The 18,185-nt window shown below is 53.8% G+C and overlaps 1 protein-coding gene across 8 annotated transcripts in view; it reads right to left on the minus strand.

The window, feature by feature from the left end:
• Nucleotides 1-18,185, minus strand: part of MAD1L1 (mitotic arrest deficient 1 like 1) — a 405,930-nt gene that overhangs the window by 210,257 nt on the left and 177,488 nt on the right. The window contains exon 1 of one of the 8 annotated variants that reach the window (XM_058434336.1): nucleotides 12,729-12,743. The exons of the other annotated variants lie outside the window; for them this stretch is intronic. The gene's annotated coding sequence lies outside the window, so the exon portion shown is untranslated. Of the gene's footprint in view, nucleotides 1-12,728; nucleotides 12,744-18,185 lie in introns of those variants that run through there. 8 annotated transcript variants of the gene reach the window in all.

An 18,185-nucleotide genomic window follows, 5' to 3' on the forward strand; every position in this document is an offset into this window, starting at 1 on the left:
ATTCAATGGACTTGGTCTTCTACAGTTCAAAAATCTTACAGTGCTGCAAAGTCTAGATGGCCTTCTCCACCGACGGGTAACAGGCAGGCAGCCAGTGCCCAGGGTGCCAGGCACACTCCGGGCCTTGTGCCAAGGGGTTTTCACGCATCAGCTCCCGGATGCCTCATTCATGCGGGACACCCAGCCCCAGTCCCTGCCCAGTGCCTGGAACAGAACAGGTGCTCAGGAACTGTGTATTCAATTAAAAAATGAATGAGTGAAACCATCAGCCGATCAGTCCTTGGAACCACCTCCTGAGGTAGGCTGGAGTCCTCCCTCCCTTTCAGATGAGGATGAGGCTCCCGGTGAAGGCGCGCACCCCAGGTCTCCAGCCTCCGTGACGCCAAGCCTGGGCTCTTGGCCATCATACTAATGGGCAGGTGGGAAAGCACTTACCCAGCCCTGGGCTCTAATAGCTACCTGAAGACCCCAGGCAGCAGTGATCCCACCAGTCCTGAAAAGATTCAGGGCACATCCATGGTCAGGAGCAGGCCATTACCCAAACGGCTCTGACGTCAGGGTCCTTCCTCAGCTGAAAGCTCATCTCAGCTGGGGAGAGCTTGGCCTTGCCTTCGTCTCCTTCAGAGCTGTGCTAGTCTGAGTGGGGCCAGAAATTAGCATGAGGAGGATTCAAAACAAGATGACTCACCCACGGGAAGTACCTCCCACCAGGCTCGAGGGACCCTGTGCTGCTTCTGGCATTTTGAGTTCACGCCCAGGGCTGTGGGCTCCCACCAGGGTCAGGCCAGCTCCTAGCAAGTGGTGAGGGGGGTAGCGCCGCCCTGCTCTCCCGGAACTCAGCCTGGAGAGGGAGGCAGATGTGAGCACTGTAAAAACAGGCGAGGCTGGGCAGGGCACTCAGGGGGCCCCACACCAGGAAGGAAGACCCACTCTGCACAGAGGGAGAGTGTGCACGGGGCAGGGGGGCAAGGCGCCCCCGCAGAAGGACGCGGAGCGGGCACCAGCTGAGAAGACACCCCCAGCCCACTGGTATCACGCGTCTACTGCCTTCTCGGGGTACAGCAGCGTGGGCTGAGGACACCTAGCTGACGCTGCCACTGACTGGACACGATAAATAGACGCAGAACTCCGAGAGCTCACACTCCCAGCCCAGCACCTCACTCATACACTCGCCAGCCAGGCACCACGCGCCAGGCTCTGTGCTGGCCAGGAGGTGGGCCCTTCGATCATCCCATTCTCACAGAGACAGCCTGGGTGCCGCAGGTGTGAGTAAAGCGCCCCATGGGCACAGAACACATGGGTGTGGAGCCCCAGTTTGAACAAGCCCAGATGACCCAGTCACCCCTGTCCTCGCCTGCTTCACTGCACTAGAACTAAAGGAAACCAGATGGATACTCCATGGAGCAAGGCCTTGAAAGGCTGTGGGCACCGAAGCAATGGAAGGAATGACAGAGAAAGACCAGCACGCTTCGCCACACCAACACCTCCGCGGGTCCCAAAACACCACTTAAAAACACAAAAGGTAAAACACAAACTGGGGAAAACCTGCCACAAATACATGAAAACCTTTTACAAATCAATAGGAAAATCACTAACACGGTAATAGAAAACTGGGAAAAATCAACAGAAGAAACGTTAACTGACAAACACAAAATTCATTAAGACCTGTTCCTCACCTGGAGTGGCAAGAATTAAAAGGCTAACACCCAGCACAAGTGAGGCCGTGAGGGCTGCACGCCACACCTGCTGGGACAGCGGCCACGGGCACTTCTGGAAAATGAGTCGGCAACACTAGCCAAGGGTCCTGAAGGTGTTCACGCCCTTCCACTCAGTAACACTTGCCTAAAAAGTAATCAGACTGCGGTGGGAGGCTGAGGCGGGAGAATCACCTGAGACAAGCCTGGGCAACATAGTGAGACCCCATCTCTACAAAAAAAAATTTTTTTTTAATTAGCCAGGTGTGGCAGCATGCACCTATAGTCCCAGCTACTGGGGAGGCTCAGGCAGGAGGATATATTGAGCCCTGGAGTTCAAGACTGCAGTGAGCCAAGATGGCGCCACCACATTCCAGCCTGGGCGAGAGAGCAAGACCCTGTGTCTAAACAAATAAACAAATAATGAATCAGATATGGGGAAAGAGCTGTGTCCAAGGATGTTGCACACATTAGCAACAATAATGAAAAAATTAAAAACAAAGCTACATTTCCAAGAAAGAGTTTCCTTTTATTTATTTTTTTATTTTTTTTGAGACGGAGTCTTGCTGTTGCCCAGGCTGGAGTGCAATGGTGTGATCTCGGCTCACAGCAACCTCTGCCTCCCGGGTTCAAGTGATTCTCCTGCCTCAGCCTCCTGAGTAGGTGGGACTACAGGCACATGCCACCACGCCCAGCTAATTTTTTGTATTTTAGTAGAGACGGGGTTTCATCGTGTTGCCCAGGCCGGTCCGAACTCCTGAGCTCAGGCAATCCACCCGCCTCGGCCTCCCAAAGTGCCAGGATTACAGGTGTGAGCCACCGCGCCCGGCCAAGAGTTTACTTCTGGTATGTCTATACAAAGAAACATCGTACAGCCAAAAAAGATTTTATTTTCAAGGAATGTTTAATGGCACAGGCACTGGCTGCAATAAAATGTGACAAGTGCAGGAAGCACACAAGGCTGCCAGCTCTGCCACAGCAGTCCCCACACTCAGCTGCCCCCATGGCACCTGCACACGTGGGTGTCCGTGAGTGCTTACTGGTTGGCTGATAGATTGGCTGAATGAATGAACAGGGGAGGAAAGGAGAGGAGAAGGGAGACGTGGAGATGAAATGCACGCCATGTTCTTGGTGCTACCTCTGGGTGCAGGAGTCAGGTTTTTTCAATGGCCTCTTTATACTTTTTGATCAGTCCCCAAGCTTTGCACATGTCCAGTGTTATAGTCAAAGAGGGCTGCATGTTTTCAGGGTCCAGTGGTCACAGAACTCACACCCATCTACTCTGCAGACCCAAACCTGAGGCCCAGCAGCACAGGGGGCCACAAGTCCACACTGGGGCTGGCCCCACAGAGCCGGGAGCTCAGGGAGGGACACAAACTCCACAGGAAAGCCAACAACAGATGCCTCATTTCTGAGTGAAGAAACGCCAGACACGATGTGGGAGAAAACAGGAAACCAGGCAGCCCAGAGGGGCCACATGACCCCACAGACAACCCCAGGGACACACAGACCACACACAGCCCAAGGACATGCTGAGAAATGTGAGCCAGAGTCCAGGCTACCAGGCATGAGTGCAGGAGTGCTGACAAGTCGGGACAGAGCCGGGGTCCAGGCTCCCAGGCAGGAGCGCTGACAAGTCAGGACAGGAGAGGACGATGCGTTCCTGCGCCACCTCCCTGCAGGGAAGCAGAGCTCCAGCCCGAATCCCTTAGGGTTGGCTGAGAGTCCTCTCTGGACGAAGTGTCTCGTCTGAGGAGGACAATCCACGCAGTTGTGAGTTTGGGCTCTTCCTGCAAAGGCCAATATATCAAAATTACATCCCATGGAAGCCCAGGCTGTCACTGGAGAGCATTCCCCACAGCTCCAGGCATTGGTAAATCAAAGGCCTGAATCCACTGTGGGTCCTCTTTTAAACAGAAGACACGAGCAAGAGCTTACCCCTAAAGGCAACCCAGAAACCCAGACATGTGCCTGTCCCACCTCCCCAAGGCCAGGGCTCCTGATCGGAGGTGCTGTGAGGAGCCCAAGCAGGTGTTGGAAATGACACTGGGTACCTAGAACCCTAAGAACTAGGCTGTCTACAGATGGAGACCAACCAGGTGGGAGGTGGTCAGCTAGATCCCACCAACGCCAGGCACACCCACCAACGCGCACGAGCCACACTCCGCCTCCTGAACACTCCTCCCACAACTCCCTCGCAGCACGAGCTTCCGGGCACCCACCCACACGCAGGAGCCGAGCTCCACCTGCCGCACGCTCCTCCCACAGCTCCCCCCGCAGCATGAGCTTCCGCCCGCCCACTCACGCGCAGGAGCCGCACGCTCCTCCCACAGCTCCTCCCACAGCACGAGCTTCCCTGCACCCACCAAGGTGTCCAGCCATGCAGCAAACGTGGATCAAGCCCGGGTACACATCAGATCTCACCGGCTCCAGTGCCCTCTGCCAGGTGGAAATTGCAGCTCCTTCTTTGTCTTAATAGACTTTTTTTTTTTTTTTTAAGAACAGGTTTATATTTGGAAGAATGGAGAAGATGGTAGAGACTTTTCACATATTCCACACCCAGGTGCCCCACTGTTAACATCTTACACGAGTACAGTGTGCTGGCCACAGTAAGGAGCCAGCATGGACCCGGGCACGCCTTGCTCTCCTGGACTACACAGACACTGTGCTTCTTACAAATGGAAGGTTTGTGGCCGTCCTGCCTTCGAAGAGGCTGTCAGCACGATGTTCCCAACAGCATGTGCTCCCTACACGGCTCTGTCACATCTGGTAATCCTCACGGCGTTTCAGACATTTTATCACTGTTATATCTGTTGTGGTCTGTAATGGGTGATCTCTGATCTTACTACTGTCATTGATTCTGGGACGCCATGTCCTCACAGTATTTCCGACACTGTCTCACTATTATATCTGTTGTGGTCTGTGATCGGTGGTCTCCGATCTTACTGTTGTCATTGATTCTGGGGCGCCACACGCTATGCTCCTCAGACAGCAAAAGCTTCACCGACCAACGCTGTGTGTGTCTGGCCACTTCACTGACCGGCCATCTCCCTCCCTTCCTCTCCTTGGGCCTCTCTATTCCCTGGGCGACACAACAGTATTAAAATCAGGCCAATTAATAACCCTACAACGGCCTCTAAGCATTCAAGAGAAAGGAAGAGTCGCATGTCTCTCCTTTAAACCAAAAGCTAGAAAGGATTAAGCTTAGTGAGGAAGGCATGCCAAAAGCAAAGATAAGCCGAAAGCCAGGCCTCTCGTGCCAAACAGCTCGCCAAGTTGTGAATGCGAAGGGAAAGTTCTCGGAGGAAATTAAAAGTGCTGCTCCACTGAACACACCAATAAGAAAGTGAAACTGTCTTATTGCTGATACGGAGAAGTCTGAGTGGTCTGGATAGATCAAACCAGCCCCAACATTTCCTTAAGTCAGAGCAAGTTCTATGAGGCTGAGAGAGGTGGGGAAGCTGCAGGATTCAAGTCTGAAGCTAGCAGAGGTGGGTTCGTGAGGTTTACATTAAGAGGCAGTCCCCATCATATAAAAGACCAAGGTGAAGCCGCAAGTGCTGACGGAGAAGCTGCAGCAAGTTCTCCAGAAGATCCAGCCAAGAAGGTGTCCACACTAAACACCAGATTCGCAGTGCACATAAAACAGCCTTCTGCTGGAAGATGCCGTCTAGGACTTTTACAGTTACAGAGAAGTCGACCCCTGCCTTCAAAGTTTCAGAGGACAAGCCGACGCTCTTGTTAGGAGATAATGAAGCTGATGACTTTCTTTTTTTTAAAGGCACAGTCTCACTCATTCTGTCACCCAGGTTGGAGCACAGTGGCACGATCTCGGCTCACTGCAACTTCCGCCTCCTGGGTTCAAGCAATTCTCCTGCCTCAGCCTCCCAAGTAGCCGGGATTACAAGTGTGTGCCACCACGCCTCACTAATTTTTTGTATTTTTAGTAGAGACAGGATTTCACCATGCTGGCCAGGATGGTCTCCAACTCCTGACCTCAAGTGATCCGCCCGCCTGGACCTCTCAAAGTGCTGGGATTACAGGCGTCAGCTACTGCGCCTAATCTAAGCTTTTTATTTTGATCCAATTACAGATTCACATGGAGCTATAAAAAATAATACAGAGATCACAAGTAGCATTTATCCAGTTCTTCCCAATAGCAACATCTTGCAAAACTACGGCACAGTATCACAACCCGTATGCTGACAATGACATAGTCAAGATACAGAACATTTTATCACCACAAAAACCCCTCAGGTTGTCCCTTCACAGCCAAGATTCCTCCTGTGCGTCTCCGTAACTCACGGCGGCCATCCACAGGCTTTCTATAACTTCAGCCTTTTAATAACGTCATACAAATGGGATCATGCGGCACACGACCTTTAGGGACTGGGCTCTTCGCTCTGCTAAACTCCCTGGAGATCTATTCAAGTTATGTTTATCCACAGTTAATTTCCTTCTTAGTCCTGAGTAACACTCTGTGTGACGGAGGCACTACCGTCGTTTAACCATTCACCACCGAAGGACATCAGAATTCTTTCCAGTTTTTGACCATTATGCAAAAGCTGCTAGGAAGAGTCCTCTGTCGGTTTTTGTCCAAACCTCGGTTTTATTTCACTGGAATCGACACCCAGGAATGCGACTGCTGGTCATATGGGAGCTGCAGTGCAGTTTTTAAGAAACCCTCGAGCTGGTTCCAGAGTGGCTGCGCCCTGTCACTCTCCCATCAGCAAGGCACCAGAGATGGAGTTTCTCTACACACTGACTGGCATTTGATGGTGTCCATTTTTAAACTTTGACAGGTGTGCAGTGACACCTCACTGTGGTTTTAACCTGCATTTCCCTAATGACTAATGATGTTGAACATCTTTTCACGGGCTTAACTGTCGTCTGTATATGTTCTTTGGTAAAAATGTCTGTCTATATCTTTTGCTCATTTGCTAATCAGGTGTGTCTGTTTTGTTTTTCTATTACTGAGTTTTGAGAGTTTTCTTATCTATTACAGATAACAAATCGTCTTTGTCAGATATGAAGCTTGCAAATATTTCCTCTCTATCTCTACCTTGTCTTTTCATCTCTTCACAGGATCTTTCACGGGGCAAAAATTTTAATTTTGATGGAGTCCAACTTCAGTTGACCCAAGTAGAAGGAACGAAATAATAAAGATTAGAGCAAAAATAAGTGAAATAGCACAAAAAACAATAAAAGAAATCGGTCAAGCCTAAAGTTGGTTCTGTGAGAAGAGCAACAGAATTAACAGAAACTTTTAGCTGGGCCAACCAAGGAAAAAAGAATGAGGGTGCAGATCACTGCAATCGGGAGTGAAAGAGACACCATAGCTGACCTTCCAGAGGTAAAGATTGTAAAGGAGTAATTTGAATAGCTGCATGTCAAAAATTAATAACAGAGGTGAAATGAACAAACTCCTAAAAAGACAAAAGCTACCAAAACTGACTCAAGAAAAACACAGATAATCTGAGTAGACCCACAGAACAGTGAAGAGACTGGATTAGTCTCGAAGACACTGCCTGCTGCCTCTGCGGCTCCATCTCAGCTCCTCCAGACCCTCTCAGATCCCCACGACTGGAATGCTGGATCTTGTGTTGTGGCCCCACTGGCACCGGGGACTTTGTTCCTTTTATTCCATCGTATTCCCAGGTCCCATTGGTGCTGGGAACTTTGCTCATTTTATTCCATCGTATTCTCTCTGCTGTTCAGAATGGGCAGATGGGCAGTTCCTACTGGTCCATCTCTGAGTTCATGAACGCGCTCCTGTCGCCTCCATTCTGCTGCTGACCTTATATCCATCACGTTCTTCTTTCCATTATTGGCATTAACTACATTTTCTGTCTCCCAGCTGCTGTTTCCCTAGTCCTTTGCTGGGGAGCGTCAGTATTTTGGGGATGTGCTTCCTTAGCTCCAAGTCTGGGATGGAAGAGGCAGACCAGGAAACCTGGGCAGCTCCCCGCCATGCTGTTCCGAGGCCCCTGGCCTCCATCCCGCAGAGGCTCACTATGCTTATTCCATAGATAATGCCCAGGGCTCTTCCTTATACTTAACAAAAGGATCAAAGAAAATGCGTCAGCTCCATCTTCCTGCAAACAGAGGTGTTTGGAATCGCTGCTCTTTGGAATCGCTCATTCGGCCAGTGCTGATTTAGAACCTTCTACGTGATGTGCGCCGTCATAGGGGCTGCCCTGAGAAGCCTGGCTTCACAATCACGTGAGTCTCTCACTGTTGGCTGCTGAGAACCACAGAAGAGCTCTCAGCACACAAGGGCTCTGTCCTACCCCCGTGCACTGAGACACCGCCCGCCACAGCAGGACTTCCTGAAGCCTGAGCTACAGCACCCCCAGAGTTCCTGTCAGAAAAAGCTCAGGGCTGTCAGGAGGATTTGCCCTTGGTTCTACCACACCTGACAACCGGCCCCTGCCCTGCCTCCCCTTCCTAGCACAGTTACTTCGGAAAATCCGAGCTAACAATTGTGAATCCTTCCTCAGTCCCTTGGAGACACACATGCCTGCACCTCCTACAGCTCTGAGATGTCCTTCTCAAGGACTGAGAGCAACCCTTTGGAACATAATCATCAGGAAAACAGGCCTGTCTCCCTGTCTGGGGCTGGGGAAGGGGAGCAGGAGCCCATCCCCGCCAGCCCCAACCTGCCAGCTCGTAGCAGAGTCAGCTCATCACATTCATGCTACCCAACCCTCTTGCTGCTTTCTGTAATTTTTCACTTCCCTGACTCCATTTGGGCACCTGCTCCCCACACTCCCTTTAAAATGCCCGGTCACATCTGCACAAACCTGAAAGGAGCTCAGCTGTGTCCCCTGCTGTCAGCAGCAACTGAATAAAATCTGTTTTCTCCACTTTAACTTACATCCAGCTGCGTATACCTTCGACATGGGTCACAACTGACATTCAACATGAGTTGAATTAAACCAGATGAGGAAGAGCTTTGAAGGCACACCATCAAGTGACAGGTCACTAACCCTCTCTTTGCCTGAGGAGAGTAGAAAACTCCACAAGACAGTCTCACTTCCGCGCTGCAAAAATGTCAACTCTCACCATGGTAGCCCACAGTGGGGGAGGGATACTGAACACAAAACTCACTCAGGTGCCTGCTTTGGCCTGGCCACGCTGCACCCAGCTCCCCGCAGCATCTCCTGCTCTGTTCCAGAGAGGCAAGCAGAGCCTGCGTCCTACCCAGCCAAGGTGAGAAAGAACTAGCTCCCTGGGGAAGCAGCAAGGGACCATCCAAGAAAGACTCAGACAGACACACATACACAGACACACACATGCACACGGACATGCACACAGCCACACAGGCACACAGATGCATGCGCACACATACGTACACACATACGTACATCCACACATGCATATGCTCACACACACATGCACAGACACACAGACACAGACACACATGCACACGGACATGCACAATGTACACAGACACACATACACATGCACGTGCACACACATGCACATGGACACAGACAGACACACACACACAGGTGCACGTACACACATACATAGACGCACACACACGTACATGGACACACACATGCAGACGCGCGCAGACACAGGCACACGGACACATGCACAGACACGCACATGGGCACACACAGACAGGCACAAGGGCACGCACATGGCATACTTAACTGCCACCACCTACCTTTTCACACTCCAGCCACCCCAGAACCCTGGCTTTTAGACTCTGCAGCTACAATACACCCAACGATGGTTTCAACGTTCACTTATTCATTCAACAAATACTTGGTGATATGGTTTGGATGTCTGCTCCCTCCAAATCTCAGGTTGAAAAATGTTTCCCAAAGGTGGAGGTGGGGCCTGGTGGGAGGTGTTGGATTATGAGGGCGGATCCCTCACCAATGGCCCAGAGCCATCCCCTGGGTGAGGAGTGTTGTTGGACTGAGTCTGGAACCTCGAGTGTCTCTCTCGCTCCTGCTCTCGCCATGTGACGTGCCTGCTCCTCCTTCGCCTTCTGCCATGATCAGAAGCTTCCTGGTGCCTCAGCAGAAGCAGATGCCGGCGCTGTGCTTGCTGTACAGTCTGCAGAATGACCCAGCCTCAGGGATTCCTTTATAGAGACACAAGAACGGACTAACACACCTGAGGAGCCTTTACACACGCACACGTCCACATCCACATCAAGGCAGTGCTGCTGAGGGCCAGAGGATGCTGCCACAGGCCGACCCCAAGAAGCTGAAAGTCACCTTCACCAAGAAGGATGGGCTTCCGGGAAACACAGCCCTGCACTTAGAAACTTCAGACCCTACTCCTCACAATCTCTTTATTTACAAAATTGCTTATGCGAAGATATTTCCACACATAATGCATTCGATTATGCAGCGTAAGGTGGGGCCTGAATGGAGAACATCCAGGTCAGCACGGAGACACTTCAGGAAATACAAGGAAACGACCCTGCCGCTGAGTTTCTAACTTGTCTGCATCCACGCCCCGTCCCATCGTAGGGGCACAGGGTAATACATAACACTGCGCTCCCCTCCTTCTCCCGGGGTTCCCCTCCTGACAGCGCAGTGCAGTGCGGCAGACACCCCTCATCCTCAGCATTAGCATGTAAATAGCTGGCAGACACAAGGACATGAAAGCAAGGAAGAGCTCTTTAATTAACTTTAATCCTCGAAAACCCATGCTGCAATCTGTTCTGACAGTCCTGCACTCCTCAGGAGGCCCTTGGCATGACCTGGCAAGTCCTGCGGGCTGGAGGTGGCCAGAATGGGCGGGCTTGGGAACGTGATGCCCGGGTACCATGCCTACAAGGATGCTGGGTCATGACTGTTCTCTGGAGGCTACGGGTGCCCTGCAGAGTGGAGGCACGGGGAAGGCCTGGCGGGGCTGGGGGTCCAGAATGGCTGAGCACCTGTTTCCCACCACAAACAGCCTTGCAGAGTACCAGCTTTTTTCTCCAGGGTGGGGGCAGCACCACCCCAGGCCTCTTGCCAGGCCCCAGGGAGCCCTGAGGCAGGGGCCTCTGCCCGTTCTCTGCTCCCAACACCCCGCACTGCCCAACATAGACAAAGGCTGAGCCCAGGGCTGCCGAGCCTGCCCCTGGAACGTGGCAGACCTCACCGTGCAGGAACAGGGTGTGGGTGGCAGCTGCGGGCTCGGACATGACTCAAGCACAGCTGCGTGCCCATCCCGTCAAGAGAGCACATGCAGTGGACGGTGGCGGCAATGGTCCAGCAACCACAGCAAAGGCCTGATGGAGAGAGGAGAGGAGACGGCAGCACAGGAGGACAAGCTGCCCAGAGCTGGCGGCCACAATGGGCCGCAGGAAGGGGAGCAGCCAACGGTCTGGAATAAAAATCATAGCGAATGCTCACAGGACAGAGGCCGCTACTGCAGGCCCTGGTCCAAGGGTCACTCGTGCTCATTCCTCCCAATTTGTTCAGTCTGCCAACAACACTGTGAGGACACGCTGGGACAACCTCCGCTCTCTCCAGCAATGAAACTGAGACACAGACGAATGACCTCGGCTGGGTTCCACACAGCCAGCACCTAGGACCAGGATTTGAACTCATGCACCCAGGCTCCTGAGAGGACACTCCTGCCACAAAGCATCTCAGGTGTGAGAGGCCAAAGAGAAGCCGCCCAGCGCACGGGGAAGGAGGTGGGGATGCTGTGAACACACTGGGAACAGTGCTTTAGAAACAGCAGCAGTGAATCCCAGAGGAGCCCGTAGCATGTGTGAGATGATAACATGATTTCCCAAATGGTTCAGCAGGGCACAGAACCAGCACGGAGGTGCAGCCGGGAGGTCTGGGTCCTGAGTACACGTTAAGTCCCCAGGCGATCGGCCACACCAGCCTCTCCGCTGCTCCAGCCTCGGTTTCTCTTCCTGTACAGCGAGGGCGACTCAGCACAGCCCATGTCTTTCCCGCTCAGCTTTGTGGGATTCAGTGAGGATGAAAAGAACTGGAACTGGGGTCCCAGCTCAGTGAGAGAAACCCCAAGAAATGCAGGCCATCAGCGTGGCGTAGTCCCCCAGGGCGTGGACATCCTCTCAGGAGCTCCTGTGCCAGTGGTGTAGACAGCGGAGCCCAGGGGAGGCAACGGCATGAACAAGAATCGAGGCCCGGGCCAGGCCTGTCACCTCCCCACCCTGATGAGCAGCAGCGACCATTCTCCGCACTTCACAGAGGAAGCAGAGGCTCTGAAGGGAGCCACACACCCAAGCCACGCAGCTGCAGAGGCACGATCTGAGCCAGGGCGCCCTGACGGCAAGCCCCAGCGTCTGATCACCTCCCAGGGTGAAGCCATTCAGCAAGGGAGCTGCTGCCACCAGGGGCCAGAAAGGACATGAAAGGCTCCAGCCTCCTACCTGGCCTCCACACCCCTCTCTGCTCCAGGCCAGGAGCACCAACCTGTGTCTCTGTGGCTATGAATCCTTGTGAGAGTCCCCTGTGTCCCCGTGAGAGTCCCCGCATCCCCGTGAGAGTCCCCGCGTCCCTGTGAGAGCCCCCATGTCCCCGTGACATTCCCCGTGTCCCCGTGAGGGCCCCCGTGTTGTGGGAGCCCCTGGGTCCCCATGAGATGCCCCGTGTCCCTGTGAGAGCCCCCGTGTCCCTGTGAGAGCGACTCCCAGCCCTCCAGCCGCCGGGTGCCCTCTCAGGTGCCTCTCATGGCCAGCCCAGCACTCTGCGTGTACACAGTGCCATCCCTCTCGGGAGCCCACAGGGGCCACACCAGCCTGGCTTACACAGAAATAAATCGTGCTTCTGTAACCAGCAATATTTCTTTAACCGGAGGTTAATAAAAATCACCGTCGGAGGCTAACCAGTGGATCTAATTTATTTAGAGACTTTCCTGAAGCTGTGGATAAAGCCCTTTATTAAAGCTTAGTATAGCACCTGAGGACGCCCTGGAAAAGCAACAGTCGCTTAGTGGGATTTGGAGGCCACAGAGCAAAGTGAAAAGTCTAACAAGATTCCTTGAAGGAAGGGAAGGGGAGCGGGGGAGGGGAGCGGGAGATGGGAGCCAATTTCTCACCTGAGGAGCCCAGCCTCAGCTAGACAGCACTTCAGGGCCCGTCCCAGGCCTTCCCTAAGCCTCGGAGCACGTGGTGAGTAGTCCTTAAATCCAAACGTTCTACCGAGGGCCCCTCATGGGGCTGAGCCATCATCCCTAGGAGACATGGCACACATCCCCTGCACCACGGGCCGCCACAGCCCTGCTCACTGAGGGCCTGCCCATGACAGAGGCGGCAGTGGACGCCCTGTAAGGGAAGGACTTCCTGGGGAAGGCCGGCTGAGTGCTACAGTGGCCACCTCGGCTGCCTCTAGGGAGTCAAGGAGGGTCCCATGTAAGCCCCAGGCCGCCCTCCCTGCATTGGAGAGGCCCCTCCCTTTCCAGGTCTGCACTCAAAGGTACCCTATGTCCCTGTCCTCAGCTGGAAGGCAGCGCAGCGCGGTAAGATCGCCTTTCAATGTGTACAGAAATGCAAGACCCCTTTCAGCCACCAAAAGCCCCCACAACCTCAGGGCCAGCCAGCGAGCTAGGAAATCCATGTTGTCCTCCTCCTCCCAGGCCCGGAGCCCATGCCCACCCACCCCTCCCCTCCAGACAGGCTCTGGCTGGGGCACTGCCCATGAAATGATTAAGACACACAGAAGCGCACTTAAAATTTCTAGCTAAAAGAGTTGAAAACTTTGGAAGGGTAAAGTTCAAGAACTGTGCAAATTCTCTCTTATTTTTCTGGAGACTGAACTCTGCGTGGCGATCATCTCCTCAGCTGCTAAACCCCTTCCAGATCAGAAGCGACACAAACCCCGCCTCACCCGCCTGCCCTACACTAAGCTGTGATGACGTCTTAGTGTAGGAAAGGGGTGGGCGCTGCCAGCCTGTGCCCAAGGGGCCAACATTCAACCAAGGGTAAGAAAAGAGGTAGGTCCTTTCCAGACTCTCTGTCCCCACTGAAGATTCTGTAAGCTCCTAGGTGGAGGGCTAGACCTTGCCCAGACAGGAGCCTGGGCTCCGAGGAGGAGGAGCAGCCCTCCTAGTGCCCACACGCACAGTGCCCGGCCCCATCCCAGGTGCTACCTCTGCACCACACGCTGTGCACACAACACCCCCTGGGCTGAGCGCACCCACTCACAGACGACAGACAAAGAGGAAACCGGAGGATCGGTAATGAATGGCCACCAGCACGCACATCCGTGCCCCAACGCCAGCTCCGGGGTTGAACTCTAAGCTGTTTACTGCGTGCCACCCTCCCGGGTAAACACTCTTTGGCTAAGGCCCTCCCTTCCCAGATTCTCAGGTTCTACAAGTCAATGTCTCTTCTCCGTTCACCCCAGCCCCCCAGGGCTGCCAACGAGCTGACCTAAGGCAAAGCAGGCAACGAGAATTGTGGAAAGGGATCCTGAGACACCACTTGCTCTGAGCTGCAGCTGCGTAATGAGCTGCAGAAAACCCATGGGCACGAGGAAACCCTGGGGGCCTGTCTGCAGACCCTGCTGATGATTGCTTCCGTCTGGAAGAACCTCCCCTCCTCCCCCTGGTGTTTTACTGGGGGCAGTTTAGCTCTTTATGAGTGAAGTTGACCAAAAGAATATTAACTCCATTCTACACTCCCTGCATCTGACTGTTTTCCATTTGATGATGGATGATGTTTAATACCTCCCAGTCTGAGCACACTCTGGGTCTGTAAATACAGATCCTGCTTTATTGCTGTTTAATAACTATCACAATGGCTGGGGCTGGCCTTGTCTGCTGGGCTTAATGTTCCATGAGGGTCTCGTGGGAACAGAAGCCAAAATGCATAAAAGAACCGGTGTTCTAGAATGGCAGGCACAGATGCACACACATGTGCGCACACAGCACTCACACCACACGTGCATGCTCAGACACATGCACACAGAGCTCACACAGACATGCACAGACATGCACACTCACGTGTGCAGACAGCTGACTCCGCAGACACATGCACACACACATGCACTCACGTGTGCACAGCTGACTCCGCAGACACATGCACACTCACACACGTGCACTCACGTGCACACAGCTCGCCAGTACAGATACACGCACACTCACGCTCACACGTGCACAGTTCAGACATGTGCACTCATGCTCTCACATGCAGTTCACACAGATGTGCATGCACAGCTCACAAAGCACATGTGCACACTCATGATCACATGTGCACACAGAACTCACAGCATACAACTCAACATGCGCACACAAGTACACACGTATGGACACACACGACATACATGCGCACACAAGTACACACGTATGGACACACACATACACAGCACTCAACACAGATATGCACACACAGCTCCTACACAGAGCTCATGCAGCACAGACACGCACACAGCACTGATCATGTGTGCACACACGCACACTGAGCACTGACACAGGTGTGTTCATGAACACCCAGGTGCACGCATGTGCACACTGACGCACACGTGCGCTCTCAGACACCATGCTCTAGCACCCCAGTCGGGCAGCGGGGTGGGTGTAGAGGGACTCGGGGAGAAGGAGCAGCTACCAGGGCTGGGAATCCTACCTGTTCACCCGGGCAAGTTCCTTCATCTCATCCAACGACAAATTCCTGTCGCACAAACATGGGATTTCCAAATGCGAGCTCAGAATTCTCCAAATGATTTTTAAGTGAGATTATTAGAGGGATGTTAATGAAATGAGAAGTTACTCTGATGAATGCCAGCAGTGACCGCTATACATCGAATGTCCACTCACTCCAGGTCCCATGGCAGCTATTCAACATATGATTTGTTAGGAAATAAATGTGATGAATGGTAGTAATATCAACTACACTGCACAAGGCCTGGCACAGGGCAGGCAGGTGGGTCAGCCAGGCAGGGGCTGTCCCATCGGATGTTGAGTGATGGCCAAAAAGTCCCCCTCCACCCCTCTGTGAAGAACCTCCTCCAAGATGGACGCAGAAAACCGCACTCAGCTGAAGGGAGCTGTGCTGGGAGCCTCCGGAGCCTGGCTGAGCCCCCTGTGCCACACCCCTCCAGCTGCGGGTGCCCTCCCCACTCCACAGTGACTCGCAAGCCGCCACTCCCACTTGCCCAAGCCAGCGCCAGGCCTTCTCGAGGCAAAGAGCTGTGCCGATTGTCACACTTGCCTGTGTCCAGCCACTGACCGCGTCAACCATGCTGCCATTTTTATCAGGGTCCCACCTTGTTTTTAATGTGATTTTGCGTAGCAGGGTGACTTTTAGGAACACACATCACCTTAGAATAGAACTAACCATATGTTTGTTGAGTGAGCTGATGATGAACTACCTCACACATATATTTGAACGTTACAATTTAAAAATATTTTCAAAGCATTCCCTCACGTCATCTGTGAATCGGCTCCGCGTGCAGATGGGGTGAGGCATGCATGCTTCATTCTTCCAGAGAGGAAGCAAAGGCGAAGACAGGTAAAGGGAGCTGGCGCCAGGCACAAGTGAGGGAGTGACAGAGTTCAGGTTCTAACTCGGGTTTTCTGATGCCAGCTCCTAGGCTTCCTCCCCCTAGAAAAGAGGAATTCCAGCAGGGCTGGCCTCACGCCACCACTTCCCTTCCCAGGGTCAGACCCTCTCCCTGCACAGCGGGGGCCCCCACTCCACGGCCTCTGCTGACTCTGAGCCGACTCCGTAGGTGGCTCATGCCCACCATGGGTGGCAAAAGGCTCGGGGCAGCTTTTACCAGCTCAAGGGCCTTCTGATGTCACTCAAGAAGTTTAGTTTAAAAATACACAGATTTTCAAAGAGGCGGTAGGAGGAAGGACTCACCTGGTCCGCCCAGGGGCCTCCTGCAGAAGCAAGGTCTGTGCCTGGACCTCGCAGACACCTGGGTCCAGCGGCATCCCCATGTCTTGCTGGAGGGCAGCAGCCACCCAAAGGGCACTGGGCACTGCCTGGCGTGGGTGGCCAGACTCGCTTCATCAGCACCAGTGTCCAGGAGGACCGTCGAGCACTGCAATTCCCAGGGCACCTCACCCAATGTCTGCGGGCACCAGACCACACATTCACAGGGCACCTCACCCAACATCTGCGGGCACCAGACCACATGTTCACAGGGCACCTCACCCAACGTCTGCAGGCACCATCTGTGGGCACCAGACCACACGTTCACAGGGCACCTCACCCAACGTCTGCAGGCACCATCTGTGGGCACCAGACCACAAGTTCACAGGGAACCTCACCCAACGTCTGTGGGCACCAGACCACAAGTTCACAAGGAACCTCACCCAGCATCTGCAGGCATCACCGACCCTTCCACCTGTTGCACTCCTACAAGAGCTAAGCCAGGTATGAGGCCAGACCAGAAACCAGAGACCAGGATGGAACCTCACGCACCTGCTGGAAGCAGGGAATCCCCCAGCCAGCGCCTCAGACCCATGTCCGCACCCACACGGGCAGACAGAAGCACCAGGCTGAGGGTGGTGAGCCAGGGGGTCCCTGGGCTGCCTCCACTCTGGCTGGTGTCAGGCTGTGGCTTGACTTTTCTGGCAGCTCCCTTGAAGCACCCATAGAACCATGGAGACCACAAGCCAACGGTGGCCTATCACCAGCCTGGAGAAAGGCCAGAGACTTCACACTTCTGACTGAGGCCAGGGACCTTTCCCAGGACCATGGACGCGAGGACCCAGGCACCCGCCAGACTGTGGTGCAGGCAACTTGCAAGGCTCTTGGGTGTGCTGTGACACCAAGGACAACTGAAGGGGCAGAGGCCGCCAAGCGAGCAGCCCAGTACCCCCGAGGGCTGCTCGGCCGTCAGCAGGCCCACCCACCTGTGCCTCACAGGCCAGGAGCAGACACACCTGTGCGGAACGGCCAGGTGAGGCTGGCTGTCACCTTTAACATCTCTGAATGTCTCCAGGAGGGGCCTGGAGACAGTTCACACACCACCACCAGGACGCTGCAGCTATTTTTAGTGGAAAGACTCAAGAGGCTTCCTTGGCAGGGAACCATGCCTTTGAGCATGACCATCAATTTCCACCTGCAGCTAACTTCCTTTCCTTTCAAGATCAAGGTTATTCAAAGATTTGGATTTCTTCAAAATTGAGTTTAAAGAGAGAATGTTTCTCTACCAAACACGAGAGGGGATTTTAAAGCACAAACAAGGACAATGTCAGGCCAAAGCAAGCCTGGGTAGGCAGGACAAGGTTCCGGGCCTGCTCCCTCCAGCCCTTCCCAGACAGCCTGCAGGCCCTGCCTGTGTCCCCCCGAGGCTGGGCTGAAGCCACCTGTGCCGGCTGGATGAGGCCTGGCCTAGGCCCTGGAGGAGCCTCCTGGGCTCCTCTCCAAGCCTCGGTCTCTCTGTTATAAACCTCCAAAGCCGAGGGGGACTGGGAATTCCACAGCCTCTCTCCTAGGAGGACACTCTGGGTTTCTCATCCATAACCCATGTGGTGCTGTGGAGCCTCGGCCTACAGGACAGAAGGGGCTCCTGGGGTCTGGATGAAGTGGTGGTGAGGGGGGCG

This window comes from Hylobates moloch, unplaced genomic scaffold (assembly GCF_009828535.3).
Source record: "Hylobates moloch isolate HMO894 unplaced genomic scaffold, HMol_V3 SCAFFOLD_24, whole genome shotgun sequence".
Classification (NCBI taxonomy): Eukaryota; Metazoa; Chordata; class Mammalia; order Primates; family Hylobatidae; genus Hylobates; species Hylobates moloch.